The 20,847-nt window shown below is 38.8% G+C and overlaps 1 protein-coding gene and 1 long non-coding RNA gene across 6 annotated transcripts in view; one reads left to right on the forward strand and one right to left on the reverse strand.

Annotated features, from left to right (window-relative positions):
- The window catches only part of Crb1 (crumbs cell polarity complex component 1), a 175,534-nt gene that overhangs the window by 97,793 nt on the left and 56,894 nt on the right, over window positions 1-20,847 (reverse strand). The window lies entirely within an intron of this gene.
- Window positions 1-20,847, forward strand: part of LOC116100374 — a 66,585-nt gene that overhangs the window by 2,750 nt on the left and 42,988 nt on the right. The gene's annotated exons all lie outside the window — the stretch shown is intronic.

Below are 20,847 nucleotides of genomic sequence, written 5' to 3' on the forward strand. Positions count from 1 at the left end.
TCTGGGTTGTTTCCAGGTTCTGGCTATTATAAATAAGGCTGCTATGAACATGGTGGAGCATGTGTACAGCAAACCAGTGGCCAACATCAAACTAAATGGAGAGAGTTTTTCTAATAATGGCACTGCCCACACAGGATTTCTTGGAACCCGAAAGTCCAAGTTTGATGCCAGCTTTGCCACCAGCCAGTTATGTGATCCTGGAAATTAGATGGCTAAGCCTCTCTCAACTGTAGTTTCCTCACTTGAGAAATTCATGGACTGAGAATTAGGATACGTCAAATGATCTTGGAAAGGATTAAATATTAGATGAAAGTATGTTACAGCATGTCATTACTATATGCCATTATCATCATTTATGAAAGGCCAGGGGGTACAATGTATTTGAAATATTACAAGTTCTAAATGCTAGTATTGATTTTTAAAATTATTGGGTCAACTGATAGGTGAGCCTGGCCCAATGACCTCATTTGTGACATCTGCATGAGTGTACTTGTGACTTGCGATGTTCATCCGTTTTAAAGCACAGTATCTATTGCTCGCAGTTATTGATTTGCTCATCTGGTATATTTGTTTTCTATTTGCACAAAGGACTTTGGGTAGCTTCTATGAAAAAGCGTGGTCTCTGAGTAACAAGTAACTGAAATTTTAAAGCACAAGGGCAACTTGTTAGAGGGAAGTCATAAAAAGAGTAAATGCTACAAAAGAACTAAGCTCAGAAAACCTACAAACACTACAAAGTAGAAAAAAGTGTTTGCAAGGGTCATATTTCTCAGCAGCAAGAGGAGCATGGTCAAAATTGTTTTCTTTCAAATTTAAACTCTGGAATTTCTAAAAGGAAAATTTGCATAACACATTTAACAGAGCATGTCAAGTGACAAAAGCTATTGGAAAAATAGAAAAATTATATATCCCTATATTCTCCATCCATGCATATTCTATATCCATATATTATATTATATTATATTATATAACATGTACCCACAGCTTTTAATAATATTTCAGAACAAAGTCCTGAAAATCCATTTTCAAAAGGCAGGAAGTGGAGAAGATACTAGTTCCGGGTGCTTCTTGTCTGACATTTTCTGGTGAAGCTCAAGATGGGATGAAGCTTGGAAAACTTGGAGAAAACATGTGTTAGTACACATCTAAGTTAGCTGCCCCGTAGGATGCCAATACCTGGTATTGCTTCACATGGAAATCCTGTAGCTATGTTTGCCATCTTCGGCATTGAGTAAATAAAGGCGGATCCATTAACTTTGAGCCCATTCAAATTTTGAATAGAAGCCTATGTTTCTAAATAAAAAATAGATGACTAATATCTTATCCTTCATATATTTAAGGGCAACTACTGAGTTTGTTCTTGACTAGAGCAACACTACTCCTCCTGCAGAGAGGCTGGAACAGGTCTACATGCCTAGTGATCCGGGCAGTTTGAAGAGCTGTACACTGCACTCTGATTAACATCCTTGTAAACATACCTTCTTGTCTTTCTCCAAAGAATGTAAGATGATAACAAGGGCAATAATTATTGTCTGTAAATCATGTCTAGGCCATTAAACAGTGACTAGCACCAAGTCTGCATCTAATGGCTCTTTTCTGAGTACATGTCCAGAAGTTTTGGTTATTACACAGCTGAATACAGAAATATATTTGATTTTTTTCAATGTCAGTTTTAATTTGGGCTATTTTCTATTTTATAGTTTCTGCTGGACATAATTGATCAGTATGTTCATTTAATATTAAAGACAGTCTACATCAACACGTTTCTCTGAAATATGTCTTGGCACTTTTGTGTAATCACTGTAGTAATGTTCATAAAATTTACCTTCTTATTCCAGTAAGAACATAATTACTAAACAAATAAACAAATTCAATGAATACATACTGTTGAAAGAATTAAGGGTTTTTTTTTTCTACTAAATTCATGAATCCATTAATCCTTCACTTATGTATTGCAAATTGTACTGGTTACCCAGTCTGTTCTAGGCTGCTACAAGGGAGACACAACCATGAACCCTTGGTACCTTCCCTCCAGGGGCACATGCAATCATGGTGATTAGAGTGCAGTGTCTCTATCCGAGGTGCTTTTCTAGGTATCTGGATATATTGACTAATTGACTCTGTTGGCAGCTACCCATAGCCTACTTCTATATCCATATACCTTGGTCAAGAAAAGAGTGCCCAGTACAGTGCGAGGCATAGTAACAATTAGACATTAAGGGAAACATCTTATGGCTGGAAGAGGGAAGACCAGTTGGGAAGCATCAAACACAGAGGAGTCCTCCCCAAAGCCCATAAATTATCTACCTTCTTCATATTAAAGAGAACAATTTTAAGGAGTTTAATTATCTCACTGGTTGGTATGTGTGGACTTTGCCAATCAGTGTGTAAATTTCTCATGTTAGCTAGGTGGCTATGGACAGTTTTCATGTTTAAGAAAGAAATAGTATTCTTTATTACTATTGCAATGAGTTATGTTATCACCTGAAAATCTACATTTACTTATAGACTCTATGTCTCCACTCATTTTATATAGGTTCTTGGTTTGACCAAATCAGACAGTATTACACTGGCAGGATTTATTTCACAGGACAAGACTAATTAACCTTAGTGAGAAAACATTTTTAGTTGTACACAGATTAAGTTTTGCCTGCATTTTCCATGGAGATGAAACTTTTCTAGCTATCATTAGAGGACCTAAAGTCAATATTGTGTGGATGAAAGCAGACTACATATTGACATTTACACCAGTGTCTTTATTATGTCCTAAATGACCCTATAAAATACAGATGAAGTAGTGTCACTGAAGACAACGAGTGACTGAGGTATATATAGGCATAGTTTAGTCTCCTCTCACTTCCCTATTAAATGGTATTAAATCACAGGAAACTCCCCTCACTTCTCCAGCATACAATGCTAGGACAGCAATGTTGTCCAGGTGATGTTCTCAGACATGTTGCATCAAGGGGCACCAGAGCCAATAGTGAGAATTCAACTCATTAACATCTTAAAAGTCAGAAGAGAGTAAACCAGAAAGAGGCATCTACCTATTAGAAATTAGCCAGGACTGTTATAAGGCATCACTTACATGAACATTTGCAAAGCTGTTGTTAACTGACAGTTTTCTCAGGATTTAAGAGTGATGACTCAAAGATCAGATCTGCTGGTTTGTTTAGTAGATTTTATTCTTGCTGGAGTGAGAAGGTAGATCTCAGAAAAGATACTGAGGCAATTCTTCCATGATGGCAGGACATTTTTTCAGAGAAATATCTTTGTGTTTCCTGTCTTACATATTGGGTGAATTTGTTTGTCACCCAATGACCAGCACAAACTGTAAAATATGTTCCAGGGAGATATTGAGGTCAAGAAAAGAGGCAGCTCTTCTTGTACGTGGAGGGTCTGAGGAAACCCTCCCCTTCCCCACTGATTTTGGGAGCAGGCTTTGTGTGTTAAAGAATTCTCACCAATAAGAAGAGTTCAGAAGGAGAGAATGGATGTGCCAGACACACACTTGTGCTGTCTTCGGGCCTCATCAGCCCTGCTGGGCTGCTTTGTGTAGCTTGATATGGTGATGTGTTCAGATAGGCTGCATCAAAGTGAGCCAGAGCCAATAGTGAGAATTCAAAAGCAAAAAGGCTTCAGAGGGTCAGGAGAGCATCTTCATATAAAGCTTCCTGGTGCTTTAATTTCTTGTAACATTTTACTTGGTTGAAGTTAAGTGCTCAGCTGCTACTTTGATAATCTTTCCAACGAATGTACTATGAGAAATGCTTGGGAAATTGATTTTAGTGTTTGGAGTCTCCTACTTATCTGCTTAAGCCATTTGAATTTTACTGGAACAAATCACCAAGCTTCTTCCTGCTTCTGGGGGTGGAATGAGAGCGGGGTGGGGGTGGGGATACCCTCAGCTGCTAGACAAACCTAGCTAGCTCCAATGTGAATGGCCACAGCTGGGTGACTGGTCCAGGAGATGTGATAAAAGTAGGTTAGGATATGAAATATAGAGCCTTATTAAAGTTTCAAGGTTGATTGGGACAGAGAAGATTAAATGAATGGTGTTGGAGTTTGGCCAGGTCAAATGGCGTTAAAGCTCACTCCAAGAAACAGATAGAGGGAAGATCCTGGCCAGTGTTCAAACTCCCACCCCAGTGCTCAGAAAACAATTCTACTCAAAATTTTTTATGGTGTTCCAGAATATTTGTTTCATCGGTGACTCAAAGTGAATGTTGCCCTCAATTTAATCACTCTAGGTCCTGTGAGGCATAGTTGTTAAGCAGGAAAACCGACCACTTTATTTGATTCATTTTTCTAGTTATTAAACCATCTACATCACAAAATAAAATTGTTGTATATGGCAGAAAGCAAAGTAAACTTTCCCACAGAAAAAGTGCGTACAGATGAAGTAGTTCTGAAGCTGAGCTTTGAACACATGGTTATATAAGTGTGTTTTTTTTGTGAAAACATGGTGTTTTCACAAAAAGGGAAGACACAGGTAACTCTCCTAATTGCCACCATTCACTACGAGTGAAGAAAAGCCTAACTTTTCAATCTCACTTTTCATCCTAGACTTTATATAAAAATGAGCTTGACAACTCATTTCTGAGGATAAGTCTCATTTCCAGTGATCTGTAGAGAATAGACTTTCATTATATATGTGTATAGTTGTCTCAATACTACCACCAGGAATCCATGTTAGTTGCCTTTACTCTTTATATAATACACTTACAAATTTATTAATTTACCAGTTTACAAAGAGAAGAGCTGCTCCCTGTCTGCCTGATCATAGACTGTCCAGTGTTGAACCCTTGGGGGCTCCCAGAGACTGAACCACCAACCAAAGAACATACATAGGCTGCACCTACATCCTGGTATATATGTAGCAGATATCCATCTTGGTCTTCATGTAGATCCCTCAATGACTGTAGCAGGGGTTGTCCCTGACTCAGTTGCCTGCCTGTAGATCCTGTTTCCCTAACTGAACTGCCTTGTCTGGCCTCAATGGGAAAGGATGTGCCTAGTCTTGAAGTGACTTGATGTGCCAGGGTGGTTTGGTACCAAGGGGAGGTCTCACCCTTCTTAGAGGAGAAGATGAGGGAGGGATGGAGGGAGGTGCTCAGTAACAGGGAGTGGGACTTAGAAAAGGGGGAACTCAATTGGGATGCAAAGTGAATACATACATACATACATACATACATACATACATACATACATATATATATACATAATTGGGGAAAATGTGTCCAGTGTCTTGTCCCCTTCCAAAGGACTGGAAGATACCTGCCCCTCCTCCTGTTAGGGTTTCTACCTCTCCAGCTTTTGCTAGGGAGCAAGTCTCCAGCACATGGGAGGCAGATGAGAGGGCTCCACTTCTTATGTCACTGTGGCAGGAATAAGGCCCTGTTAGAGCACTGGTAAATCACTGCTAAGATTGCATTGTAAACATTGCTTTTACCACTTATTTTTCCTGTAGGCTATGATACTGGAGGCTATGATACTGAGTGACAAGTCAGTTTTTGTTTTGTTTTGTTTTGTTTCATTTTTTGTTTTTGAGACAGGGTTTCTCTGTATAGCTCTGGCTGTCCTGGAACTCACTCTGTAGACCAGGCTGGTCTCAAACTCAGAAGTCCACCTGCCTCTGCCTCCCAAGTGCTGGGATTTAAAGGTATGCACGATCACTGCATGGTGACAAGTGAGTTTGACTCCTTAAATGCCAATCTTAATTTAGAAGACTTAAAAAGTCTTTTCTTAGTGCTCTGGACTGCATTGAGCAAGGGAGTATGAGCCAAGTAGCCAAACGGATTGCTACCTTGCCAGCACCTTGAACACCCCACAGACCGTTTGGGGAGCTATCCTATGCCATAGTAGCTTGCTGTGGAAGCATACTATTCATTCTAGAAGGTACCATCCCAGCCACACCTATCAATACATATTGAAAACAGCTTGCACTGAACTTTATTATTATCATTATCATTATTATTATTGCCATTCTGTGCCTTGGTGAAGAGTAGACGGCCATTTTCCCTAGCCCAGAAACAGCAGGAAGCTTTCATTTGCATAAATATCTGCCAAGGTTGATACAAGCATCCTCCACACAGCCCAAGTCACTGAGCGCAGTTTCATAAAAATTGTTAAATAATTTTGGTTTGGGATTAGAGTAGAATTTCCTGCACTATCTGGAATGGCCCTGAACATGCTTCTGCCATTTCATTTTTTTCCATTTATGTATCATCCTCAATATTAATGACCATAAAATCAAAATATTGATCAACTCTGAAAAACACTGAAGATGACTAGTGTCCTGAGCTATTAAATGTTCAGCTGAGACTCAAGTTTTTGTTTTAACACAGGCACAAATCCATCTTATAAATATATAAATTTGCTTTGTTTTTGATAAATGGTAAAATTCTACGTATATCAAGAAACTGTCTTAAAATGCATTTTTTTTGTTATCAGTAAATGTTTGACATGTATAGATATTTCCATACTTCTATATGTTCCAAAAAAAAAAATGTTCTTGGGTAGTAAGGAGTGGACAAGTTTAAGAAGTGCCAACATTCCCCAAGGACCACTGCTGCAGGGATTTGTCTTTCTTATCCAAAACCCAGCCCAGTCACACAGAATCTCTTTTCTTTGTAAAAATGCTTTGTTCTACTTTCTGACAGTTTTAACTATTTAAAAGTTGTTGCTCAGAGGCTAGAGAGATGGCTCAGCAGTTAAGAGCACTGGCTTTGCTTCTATAGGACCCAGTTTGATTCACAGTAGCTCTCAATAGCTTGCAACTCCAGATATGACACCCTTCTGGCTTATGCAGGCACCAAGCATTCATGTTGTATAGACGCTCATTCAGACAAAACATCCATGTACATAAAACTAAAATAGAATTAATTAAAAATGTTTGCTCCAACTGAATATAACCCGTTCCGATCCTTATTTGACACAGTTGCTGCCTTCAAAGGAAGGCACCCTTACAGCCCTGACTGGGTGCTACATAAGCAGTGTTTCCTTTATAGCAAGCTGATCCAGCTGAGCCACCTCTCTAGCCACAAGCTCAAACTTATATATGTGTATGATATGAAAAACAAATACAAAAGAGTAAAAAAACAAAAACCAAGACAAGGCTTCTCATGCTTGTGTGGTTTTGTCAGTGGAACTTTGGCAGAGTGTGTGTCACTGATCTTCAGTAGAATGGTGTGCACCATTTATTAAATGTTTCATCAGATATTCCTCATTGAGATAAGTGGGTAAAGTGAGACCTGGAGTATAAAGGGCTGAAGCTCAGAGGCTTAGCAAGCAATTTGATTCCTGCCCTCCTTCTCTCTCTCTCTCTCTCTCTCTCTCTCTCTCTCTCTCTCTCTCTCTCTCTCTCTCTCTCTCTCTCTCTCTCAGAAAAAGTAAAGGTTTGGATCTCAGGATTATTTGCACAATCCAGTTATTAAGAGCCACTGTAACTGGGAGAGAATAGCAAATAAGAGTAAGTGAGCAGGTAAGAAAAAAAAAAAACAAAGGTAGAATAATCAATTTAATTTATGACAACAACACTACCAGAAAATTCAATAATAAACATATATTGACCTAGAATGTAAGTTTAATTAAGATATGAGCTTCTTTGTGGAGAGCAGCACTTTTTGCTTGGTTCAACTTGAAATATAGTTCCAGATTGAGTGGTATTTGTATCACTATGTGATGCTTGGAAAATATTGGTAGTTTCACATGTGCCTACAAGGCCTGCCCGCACAAGCCAGTCCTATTTATCTCCCTTCCTTCTTGCACAGACAATAGGTCAACTAAATAAGAAAGTCAAAATGGAGAAAAACCAACAAATGACTTCATTATAGTTAACAGAATCTTAAGACTCTACCTTGAAAAGTTAATTCAACACACTGAGATCTCCTAATACAGCCAACAAGTAAAATGAGTTTTATCACAAGCAATGAACACTGGGTTCCAAGCTAGTTCCAGCAGGTAACAGCAAGTGTAAAAATAAAGCATGAAGTGTTTTATTGCACAAACGCTACTAATCACATTCTCAGCAATAACTTCTGAGCTGTAAAGTAATCCATTAAAAGACACAATCATAGAATCATAAAAACTGCTTCAGTCAGGTCTTTAAAACCTTTCATTTTAACCTAAAGCTTTTCCAAAAATAGAAGCATGTATATTACATTTGAGTTTCTTCCTTACAAATCTTTAGGTTCTTGATTGGAAAAAAGTAACCTGAGAAACTTAAGGTGTTACATGCTTCTGAAAATGGAGGATCAATCAGAAATACAGAGAACACATTTTTCAAATTGTGATGTGTCAACTGGAATAGAAAATTTAATTTATCAAAATTGGCATAGACTATAACTGGAGCAAGAATTCTGAGCTCCAACCAATTATATCTGGCTTACAAGGATGAAGGGCTCTTCCTAAGCTGTGATAAAGTTTTAACTGTTGCTCTCTTGACTTTGTAAGCTTGGCTAACATTTTCCCCGGAGAGTCCTGAGATGTATGTGAAGCCTCTATTAAGTAGTTTCAATCCATTCTTTGATGTTTTCATGTATTTATTGTTAATTTCAAAGATGGGAGAAGAAAGACCACTGACCCAAATTATCATGGCCAAAGTAATTGAAGTGAGAAATTAATTAAAGTAAGCTTTTTTTTTTTTTTTTTTTTTTTTTTTTTTTTTTATTCCTGTACTAGGGATGCCTCCCCCTAAGGCAGTATTACAGTTGCAGGATAAACAAGTTAGTCCTAACAACCTCTTCAGTCAAAGACATGGTTGAAGGGTGGGCATAACAAGATAGTCACAGTCATGTTCGGGTAGCCATCGGTGACCAAACCTACCTTTTGAAGCAAAGGTAGGCTTGCAAGATGGTTATAAAGAACTGTTTGAAAAGAGGCATGATCACCATTCCTGAAAGAGGCAGTACAGAACCATTTGTAGTTAAGGTTACATGCAGGTGGGGATAGTCCAATCCTGAAAGCAGGAATGAAGCTAGTGTGTCTTCACTATAAGATGGCTTTTAAGCCTAAGTCTGATACAGGCTGGTTCTTCATTATATCAGGTGCTTTGACCATCTCCACCCACAAAACCCTTTTCCCAGCTGCACCTAGTCCCCAGTCCATCTCCTTCCCACTTCACACTTTTGTTGCTGTTGATATTAATAACCGAGAGTGCCATTGGTTCTGTCTATATGCTCACGGGTCTGGGACAATTTATTAAGGGGTAGGCTTAGGGCCATATGCTCCTTCTTCTTTTAGTCCAGATCTCATATAGTCCAGGCTAGCCTCAGACTCACTATTTGGCCAAGCATAACCTTGAATTTCCGACCCTCTTTCCTCCACCCCCACAAGCAATAAGAACCTCCTTAGCTTATGCTTATGCTGCATAATCTAATAGTGTCCCTTGTCTCTGACCACAAATTCGGAAACAACCACAGGCTAGCTGATTTGGTTATAAATGAGATAAAGTTAAAATTCAGACGCAACAGTTCTAGCAACAAAGATAACATATTTACTGAGATGTGGCTTTTTTTTTTTTCAACAAACAAGCAAATGAGAGGCAGCTTGTGGGATGGTTTTGAGGATAGACAAAATAAGACTCTCTGGACTCTAATTCAAGCTATGTCCCCATTCCCAAAAATCGGTGACAGTGGGGGGAGCAAGGGCCTCCATTGTGCTACTTGTCAATCTGTCTGGATGACAGACAGAGGGTAGGATTCAGCTAGTATTGGTTTTGTTCATGCTGCTCTCAGTGAGAGGGGCAGGATGGTAGAAAAGGCAGTCCTTAGGACTTCATCCAGCAGACAATGTCTTCGGTGGTTGAATCAGGAAGTACTCAGGAGTGTAACAAAGAGTGCTAATAGAGAAGTGATTCCAAAACACTATAGACTTAAGATAGACCCAAACTGTTGAGAGATCGAATTAAATGTGACCATTGCCAGGAAAGATTTATCTCTAGTTCCAAGAACCAATAAATGTTCAAGATAAGAAGGGCAAGGGATTATACATATTTATCTTAAAAGCATATGATTCTGTTTTGACCAGTCAGGAGCCTGAAGGTCTTTTTACCCTGAAGGATAAACTGACAATTTGATGTAGCAATACCACAATGTATAGAGATTAAGAGACACAAAACTAACAACCTGGAAGTTACTCTTGAGTCAGCATGATTCTACATCATAAAAATAATGAACATTTGGTTGAATAAACTTTTATCAAGTGACTCGAGTTGCTAAAGCTGAAATGATAATGGATCTTTCCTTTATCTTTTGTTGGTGTGCTTTAATTTTTGCAGTGCCTCTCATATGGTAGGCAAGTGATCTACCCTTAGGCTGTACATCCCCAGGTCCCGTAAGTGCTTTCTCACTGACAATGGTCTTTTCTGGCTGAAAGACAGAGGCCAGAGCAAATGATTGGCAAAAATTCAAAGTTAAGGCAACTAGAACACAGTGAATTCTTTGCTGTGGAAGGAGAATACCTAGGAGATAAACACCTCAGAGCCTAGAAACTTTAGAAAAGGACAGTTAGATTCACTTTGTTCTTCAAGTTCTGCACTACACACTGGCTAAAAATGACACTGCTTAGGTAAATCCAGCAGCAGCTGGGGCTGTCAACTTAAACACATCATAGGACTGCTATCTACTTCCATTAAAGGAACACAATATGCTCTTCTTCAAGCTGGCTGACCATAAGTTATGGTGCCAAGCTAAACACAGTCTACAATTGTTCCTGAATCTGCCTTCTTTTCAACTGTGTATGTGTGCAGAAAGGACTCTAAAAGCTCGTGTCAGTCTTAGTAACATAGTGAATGCATGACTCCTGATGCCTGAGCAGATGTAGGTTTTGAGCTTTGGTTGGTCCTGCACCCATTCAGAGGGATTGCTCCATGTATCAAGCCTAACAACCAATTCCAGCAAGGAGTAAAGTATTCCCCTTTGTGTTGTGTGTCCAGGTAGCAGCTCTCCTTTGTGTTGTGGATGTCCTTGAAAATGCCACAGCTGGCAGGTAACAATCTTCGTGAGTCAAGCAGGAAATCCAGCTCAACATGACTCAGCTGGTGTTGGCTCTAGAGTCTGACCCTGAGCAGTTTGATTTTGACTGAGGAGTTTATTTATCATCTAACCACAGTACAACTTTGGGAAAAAAAAGTTTCCTCGTGACAATTATAACAATTAAGATTAAGGCCTGACTACTTTGAAACTCCTTTGCAAATTTAATGCATTTTTGCAAAGTAACTGTGGCCTCTCCCATAAGAATGAGTTCTATTGACCAAGAAATACTGCTGAAGATAAAGGTCAAAGTGAGAAGAGACTAGAAAAGGCATTATGCAAAGCACGAGACCTCTTTCATAAGAATGGGCTCTATTGTCTGAAAAACAATGCACAGGGAGTCTGAGATAAACATAATACCCTTACAGATAGCAAAGATCACCAGTTTATTAAATAAATTCCTTTCAATGAAGAGAAAAGCCTGGTTTGTCAGTATTGTGGGAATTGAGTAATGGACATAAATGGGTATGTGCTATGCTCTAGGTTGACTATGAAATGTCAGGTTCACAAAGGTAAACAGAAAGTCTCCAGCTTGGCCCTGTTTGGGAGGCTTTAGGAAGAGGTCTAGCTTGGCGTAGAGGTTCTCTGGTGCGTGGGCCCTGAGTGTTTTATACCCCAACTCATTTTCATGGGAGTTCTTTGGCTTGACAGTGTGGGTTTGCAACAAGTCATGCTGCCAGCTCCAGGATCCCAAAGAAATCCAGTAGCCATCATGTCTGCTCTGCCATGATGGTCTGTATCCATGGACCATAAACTAAAATAAATTTTTCTTCCCATAAGTTCATTTTCTCAGGTATTTTGTCACAGCAAGGAGAAGAGGAATTAATACAGCGCTTATGTTCTGTGCTATGCTTGATATTCTGATCCAAGACTTATTTGTTTTGCCAATATTCACAAAATAGTAACAGGATGATTTTCAGGCTTGTAAAGCAAATAAAATAAATGATTAATGCATTTGTTGGAGGAAAACCAATGTGCTTGTTTTTCTTCTGTAAAATTAGAAACAATAATCAATTTAGAGTAACAAAGAGGGAAGAAATGTCAGAAATTTAAAGACACCTTATATAAAGGACATCTTTAAAAGGAGAACTCTATAAAGGTTATCGTCTAGTGACAAACGTCCTTTGGTACGTTTGGGTCATACATTTAAAGTGATCCATGGTTCAATGTATGGCCTTTGAAATTTTCTACAGCCACATTCAAATTGCTTGTTGGTGTAGAGAAGTTGGAAGGATAAAATTAACAAGTATGTCCTGCTCAGTAACACATTGGCGAGACAGAGCTGGTCAAGCTGGCCATGGACACAAAGAAACTGTTACAGGGCTGGACATGTATCTTCCTCTTCTGCTTCCTTTATGTGGTGGTCCTAAGGTGAACAGTTTTGAGGAATGCTGAAGCTGTGACATGTGCTTGCCTGACTGACAACAAACACACACACACACACACACACACACACACACACACACACACACACACACACACACACACGTGCGCGCGCACACACACACACACACACACACACACACGCACACACGCACACACGCACAAAGGCCAATCAATCATGAACTGAAACCTCTCACATTGAGAGCTAAAGTAGATCTTGTCTATTACAATTCGAGTATCTTTGCTATTTCTTTTTCTTCCTTCCTTTTATTTTTTTAATACAATTTTTCTTATTAAAGGTAACTAACACAATGTCTAACAAAAAACATGGTTTAGGAAAGAGGTATCTTGTAACTCAATAAGAGAATCAGTCATCCCAAGATTTTAAAAACTTACCCTTGAACTGAGACCTGCTGACACATATGCTGCAGTTTGCAGAAGGTGCAGCATTAGGCAGGTGCTTCTAGGGTACCTTGCCCAAACCCTGCCCTCTGTTAATGTCAGAAAAAAAGAATTCTACTAGCAAACAGTTGCTACAAAATGGCAGTCTAGAACTGATGGTAAAATCAAACAGTACCCAATAATATTGTTCCTACACATAACTAACATGCTTAAAGACAACTTTGAGAGATATCAAGATAAGTCCTGAGAAGCAAACTTAGTTAATGATGGCTTGTAGTATGATCTGCTTAAAGCACAACTTCCAGGATCGTCAGAATTGTCTTCGAAAAGTTTCAATATTTCACTGTAACAAGCGCCTTGCTGTCATTAAAAGTACTACCTTCCTTCAAGTTCTTAAAGTGTGGGTGAGCCCATCTGTCACAGGAAAACAAGATCTTTGTGTAAAATACCCCCAGGTCAGGTTTTGAGTCTTGAAGGCAGTGCCTGTAGTAGGATGCTGTGGGTGTGATGGTTCCTGCTGAAGGGTTGGCTGTGGCTATGTTCTTTTGTTGTAGAAATATAATTATTTAATTAGAGTTGTTGGTCAATACACAGATCTCAGAGTTGTCTGATGATTATTACTCACAACCATAGTCACTACATTTCCCCCGTTACTTTCATATTTTTATTAATGGTAGTAATCATTCAATAAGTATGGTTTTTTTTTCAAATTTAACCTGTGTACAAAGAGATTGTACCCCTATATTAATCTTTACAAAAACCAAAGAAATATAAAACACACATGCACACATACATACACACAAGTTAAAGAAAAGAAAGAAAAACTGTGACAAAGTTGAAACTAGAGAAAAAAATAGCTTTAAGCCTTCTTTCATGACTCATTTATACTCTTGCCTGTAATGTTCTATATTTAGAGCTAGGGTTTATTTTACATGTATGAAATATCTGTTCAGTAGGACCATTTGTGGCGACTCAAACTAATCCCAGCAGTTGGGAGGCAGCAACAGGTATATCTCTTTTTGTTCAAGATACTCCTTGTCTATAGAGGACATAGTGAATTTTGAGCCAGGGTTGCATAGTGAAGCCTTGCCTCAAAGAAAAAAAAAAGCCTATTCAAGTTACTTAGAATCTATATCCTCAAATTTGAATTTTATGAAAAAATATTTCTAAAAACAATGAGTCTAAGATATTGTTAACAGATGAACTAATTCTATTGGAAATTTCACTTTACCAGGAGATATTGATTATGTTATAAGCTTCTTTGCTTCATGGCTATGTGAAGCTCTGGATGATGCTTGGTCCTATATGGCTATTTTAGTTGGACTTAGGTTAAAAAAACAGAAATTAATTATTACATGGCACAGGCTTTAATTTTTTAGGAAAAAAAATGAATACATTTTTAGCAACTGCTTAAAACAGTTGAACCTGAGAACCAGTGCTCTGTGTGTAGCCACTGTGCCAGGTGGCTCTCATCGGGTGTTTTGTGAGGAACCCTGCTTATAGGTTTGAAGCCAGGACATTCAGGATCCCCTGCTGCCCACCTCAGTCTTTCCACACAGAGAGCAGATGGGTGAAGCAGCCCCAGAAGTGACAATGGAGCTTTACAGAGATGCCAATATTGTTCGTCGTTGGAAAAATGCTAATTGGAGTTGAAGAGACACAGTTAGAATTGAAAGTGGGACTTCATTAGGAAATGGTTTAGAAACTTGTTAAAGCTATTCATGTAACTATATTTTGAGGAACCAAAATGAAGCATTAACACTTAAAATATAAGTCAAGAGTTTCAAATTCATGTTGGAGAGGATAGTTCAAGGACAAAATACAGGTCACCAGAACCTCTTTCAGTTTTCATACACAGCACATGAACTTGCATAAAATTCTAATTTATTGAGTCATTTAGGTTTCTATAATTTCCATTAAATTCTGTCTGGCATCATGAATACATCTTCTGTACTACATGACTTTGTCTTCTTTTCTACCGCAACAACCCATGAAATGCTTGCACCTCTATCAGACCCTTCATCCTGGAAGACCTCCACAAAAGGGACTATGCTACAGTTCCACATTCTCTGTCTTTCCGTGGTAAGGAGAAGCCTATCACAACACTTGGCCAGCCACAGAAGCCTCTTTATTTCCGTGGATCTTTAGCTCCAGTCCTACCAATGAAGAAACACCTTCTAACCATCAGGAAGCACCAGGTGCCAAGCTATAGAACAGTTCTCTTTTCCTTGGGCTTCTGGATCTAGAATGTCTCTGGTAGGATAAGTGAATCTTACTAATAGATGATATCTTTTTACTACCTCAGCATTGCTGAGACTTCCTACCTCTATCAAAAGATGTGTTCCATATTACAGTGGCATGAGGAAGCTCATCACAACACTTGGCTAGGAACAGAGAAAAGCTAACATTAAATATCTTTGAGAAAGCTGTATAGAAACTCACTATTTTATGACCTGTATATTGTAAATACAAACACACACACACACACACACACACACCTAACCTCACCAATGGAGAAACAAATACCAACCTGTCAAGGACCATTAGCAGAGACCAGTGAGAGTTCAACAGTATGAGATGAACAAGGAAAATACTATTAGAAACACAGCACATATAAGTGGAAATTGTATAGTTAAAAGATACAATGGAAGAAATAATTCTTTGGATACATTAATAAAAAAGAGATGAAAGGGGAGTTTGTTTGAGGATAGACCAATAGAATTTGCCAAGTCTGAGCAATAAAATGATAACAGTAAAGGCAGGGAGGGAATTTCAAAAGTTTTATAAAAACAGTAAAAGATATACAATTTGTATGATTATTGTTCTAGGAGTAGAAAAAGAACACAAAGTTGATAGACCATTCAATGAAAAATTACCTAAAATTTTCAAAAATCTGGTAAAACCCCAATCCCAAATGTTTGAAATGTTGAATGCTATGGTTTGGGTGAGCATCTACCCAACAAAGGCCTGCATGTAAAAACCTAGTCACTGTCCTGTGGGGAAATCTTCCAGGATGGAGCTTAGTGAAGCTAAATTTGGTGCACTACTTTGAGTTAGGACCCCAGCATCTCCTCTTCCCTTTCTTTCGTATTTTTTGCTGCCATAAAGTAAGGCAACTTCCTCTGCTACACACTGCCCACCATAACGTCTCCCTTCATTACAAGAGCAAAGACAATGGCGTCACGGCGTCACAGACACAAAACTACAAAACAGAATAAGCCTTCTTATGGAACAGATTGATCACAACTGGTTGTCCTAGCAACAGCAAAGCTTGTTGGCATATTGAGTAAATCACTGGTAGAATAAACTCAAATACAGGAACATGAAAGTACATTATAAATTACCTTCTGAAACCTAAAGAAAAAGGGGCAACAAGACAAACAAAAGCCTAAAGATAAAGAAAGAAATCATACCACCTAAATGGCAGAGGGTATCTCATTTGACTCCAACAAGACCACTTACAATAGCCTTTACTGGGGAGAGTTTCTGAAAAAATCCTCACAAACAACTTAAAAGGAGGTAACCCATATCTGGCATTGTTTTTAGTTGGCTTCTAGGAGGAGCACTAATTCCTGGTGTTGGTAGTTCCATTTAAATTCTCTTTTTTAAATCAATGCTTTGTGAATTTCTCATTATGCACCCCAATCCTCCTCATCTCCCTGGCCCTTTGTATCTGCTCTCTGCCTTGCAACTTCCCCCTGGAGAAGAATATAAAATAAGATAGAATAATAACTTTTAAAAATTGCATCATGGAAACTGTAGTGTGTCACACAGTATATCCTTTTCACATGCATCTTTATTTGCAAATGTTCATGCAAATGAGTCCTGAAGTTTGGTGCAGGACCAGCCTTTTCACATGCTCTGGCAGTTCATACAGGGTAGATATTGGGGTGGAGCAACTTAAAGCCCTGGATCTGGGCCTATGTGGTAGCTGATTTGGTTAGCCTACCAGCTTTTCTGTGCCCATACCACCAGGGCAAGCTCTCCAGCACTGCCCAGGCTAGCTCACTCAATGCCAAAGCCAGCAAGGGGCACTGTTCTGGGTAGCTCACTCAATGCTAAAGCCAGCAAGGGGCAGGAATTGCTCTTTTGCTCTCCTGCCTTCAGGGCCAGCTCACCCACCTGCCTGCCACCAGAGCATCTGTATAGCCTTTGGTAGTAAAATGGCCTGGGACATCAACTACAATATGATCAATTACAGGTTTCCAGCAACAAACTGGGCTTAAATGTCCCAGTGGCCTTGGGTGGCGACAGAAGCCACCCAGATCAGCATGTACGGCCCTTAGACATCCACATGGCCTTTGATGGCAGTCCAGACCATGGACATTCACTTGGCCTGTGGTGGTAACTCTGGGACACAGACATCAACTGCAGCAAGTCTAAGGAGTCAGACGTGGCCCCGGGCAGCAGTCTATGCCAGGACCTCATCTGTGCCTCAGGTAGTTGCATAGGTTACCTGTTTCTCAATGCTGTTGAGTGTCCAGTTCCACCTTTCTTAGAATTAGAAGATACCACACACTTTGGTTATAAGACCTGTAGAATAAAGCTGGTACTGATATGGAAGTTTCTGCCCTCTGGCTAGCTTGCATAGTTCAGGAAGGTACTACATAGGCTGCTGAGAGAGGATAGTCATCAGCAATCCTACCTAGCTGCAAACTTTGTAAGCTATGTGGAATAGCCTGGCAAGATAAGGCAATGGGTAAAATAATGACGTAAATGTGATAAAGGTATCCAAGTGATTTCTGATTTAAGATTTAAGGCCTAGTCACAGAAGGAAACTCATGTTTAGCACTCTACATCTGGACAAGAATTCTTACTTGGGGAAGTTATAAGCTCCAGAGGTGAACCTACTACAGTCATTTTGCTAAATGCATACATCAGCAAACTGTCTTGAAAATATGTATCTCTCTACAATATAGTTATGCAATAACATGGCTATTGGTCCTCATCTGATAATCTTTCTGTGATGGAGGGTAAAAAACAGAGACTCACATGTGATCAAAGTGTAAACAATAAGCATCAATTCAATAGATTCCTCTGAGCCAAAAAAGACATACATTTCACTCACTCTTTCCTCAAGACTCTGGAATATCACAAATGAGGGGCAAAAAGATTATGAATCTTTTTGGTGGACTGGGGTAAAATTCTATTTTCTGGAAAAGAAAAGATTCTGTCACTCTTTTAATGCACAGGAGTTGTGGTCACCTGAGCAAGACTTGCAGATGGTCAAGCCAGTTAACAATGTAGCATTGATAGAAAAGGAGTAGTGAGCCCCAATCCCTTGCTGAAGAGCTATTGATGACCTATGGCTGTTAGTGGAGTCCATTTTCTTTAGGAGCATAGCCTCTGGTGGAATAACCATGCTTAAGTTGGTAGCTTCATACCAATGTGCATATGGGCAGCATTAATTTATTCAGCGATTAAGAGGGGCAGGGCATGAAATCAGCTGAGACATGTGGAGAAAGGGCTCCAGGAAGAATTGGAATGGGAGGATGAATGTGCTCAAAATACATCCTATACATGTAAAAAAATTCTCAAAGAAGAAATGAAAAAGCATGATAGTAAAAGGAAACTATGGAGTACAGAGGAATGTAGCATACAGTTCTAAATAAAATTAACTGTCAGAACAAGTTCTATATTTAGCAAAACCCTCCTTTTAGGATGAGTCGACAATAAGTTCTTTCTCAGACAAGAAAAAGAATTCATTGCTAACCCCGAGTTACCCTTAAAATTAGAAGCTCTTTAATGAGCAGAAAGAAAATGAACAAAGAAAAAATTGAGACCATAGGATGAAAGAAAAAATTAGTGAGCAAAATATAGGCAATATCATTTTTTTAAAAAAATTCACATTAGTCATTAAAATAAAAATTGCAACATCATCTGATGCTCAAAACAATGATACTCTAAAGTGAGGCCTAAGTTTATATACTTTACCTCAGAGTGGTGGAAGATTGATAAGACAAGCCCAAAATAATTGATATTAAATTTATATAACATATGATAAATAAAATCAAGATGTAATCTTAAAATTGAGTCAAGAAGCTTACAGGTTTCATGAATAAAACCACCAATCAAACAGAAAGCAAAGAATGGATTATCTCTAATATACTAAAAAGTAAAGTTATCTAAATATACTAACCACAAAACAAATATTAGCAGAATAAAATTTTAAAACCAACTCAAAAATATGCTGTTTAATATGCTGTTTAAAGGAACCACAAATTCAGTGGCACAGGCAGGTGGAGAATAGAAGAAGAGGGAAAGATATGAAATGAGAACCTCGTAAAATCCCAGGTGGTTACAATAACATTACAAAAAGTAGATGTCAAAGTAAATTCATACAGAGACAGGGGTATTGCATAATGGTAGAAGGATCAACCCCTGGGGAGATTAAATAACTATAAAGTGTGTAGCAAGCAACAGAGTCTCAAAAATACATAAAACAAAACCTGATAGAGCAGAAATAAAAACAATCCTGACATTGTAGATGGGGATTTCTAGTCTCTTTTCTAAGTGAATAGAAAGCTGTCCAGACAGAAAATTGGTAAAGGCACAGAATACACGGGTAACACATTCAATGAGACCTACTGGATATACATGGAAAATCTTAACAACATAGAGAGTGCCAAGATTAATGGAATCTGAAGAAATCAGTCGCTTACACACTGCTGGTAGAAATACGAAGAGGTCCTATGGAAGAGTGTGATAACTTTATCATTCAATCACCACTGGGTGAAAGTTGATGACAGGAACACAATTTTGGAATTCCACATAATTGAAAATACTAATTTATTAAGCCATTGCCAGGTGTTTTAACTAACATAGTCATTCTTGTCAGCTTTTTATCAATTCTGACTTTTCTGTTACATTATACCTCTTGTTGAACAGCCATATTGTTTTCTGGCAAGGCACACCAACAATGGCTTCTCACTTTAATTGAATCTCCTTTGTATTATCCCAAACAATATTTGAGGATACTGGAATATAATTTCTACTTTGTTCCCAGAAAAGTGCAAAGTAGCTGTATAAAATGCATCACTATACCCAATTCAAATAACTTTGAAGAAGAAAAGGAGATAAGAGTATGAAATAAAAATGGGATAATGAAATATTCTTAAGGGTGAGGTAACTACCCAAATATATTACAGATAAACTATGTGTTCACAGATCACATTGATTTCTACATGAGTAGAAAATAAGACACATTACAAGATTAATTTAAAAATTAAGGTAAGAGTGAGAGGCCAAACTTATTCCATTTTGGAACTGGCCTCTATCTCAAAAGAAAGAAAGAGAGATCAAGAAGGGGAGAGAGGGAGAGAGCGAGAGTGAGAACAAGAGAGAGAGGAAGGAAAGGAGGGAAGGAAGGAAGGAAGGAAGGAAGGAAGGAAGGAAGGAAAGAAAGAAGGAAAGAAAGGAAGGAAGTAAGACAGACAGACACATAGACAGACAAAAAGAGAGAGAGAGAAAGAAAGAAAGAAAGAAAGAAAGAAAGAAAGAAAGAAAGAAAGAAAGAAAGAAAGAAAGAAAGGAAGAAAGAAAGAAAGGAAGAAAGAGGAAGTCAAATAACTTGGTGGACAGCTGAACCCAAGCTGCACCCGAGTACCGGGAAGGACCCCACGGCTTGTCCTTGGCCAGAGTTCCTCCCTAGCTACTTCCTACCAACAGTTACTCAAAGATTAGTCTGATGGTTTCAGATGGACTTTCAGACCGTTTGTGATTGTACATGATCTTGTTGCTTCAGAGCACCACCTGTTAGCATACAATAGATATTCAGTTAGATGCTTACCAGGTTGGACCCAGCCTCACTTACTTCCATTTCCTATAAAACCTTGGCCCATTGGGAGTCGGGAGCTGCTTCACCAAACTGCGCTGTGGGTGGGCCACCAGTAGACCCAAACTCGAGTTTGTGATAAAGAGACCCTAGTGTTATTACATCGGAAAAGGCTCGTTGATGGTCTTTTGGGGTTCAAAAATGCTTTGTGGTACAACAAAAGCACGTTTTAAAATCTGCTCAGAGATTATTTGT

Source organism: Mastomys coucha, unplaced genomic scaffold (assembly GCF_008632895.1).
Source record: "Mastomys coucha isolate ucsf_1 unplaced genomic scaffold, UCSF_Mcou_1 pScaffold1, whole genome shotgun sequence".
Classification (NCBI taxonomy): Eukaryota; Metazoa; Chordata; class Mammalia; order Rodentia; family Muridae; genus Mastomys; species Mastomys coucha.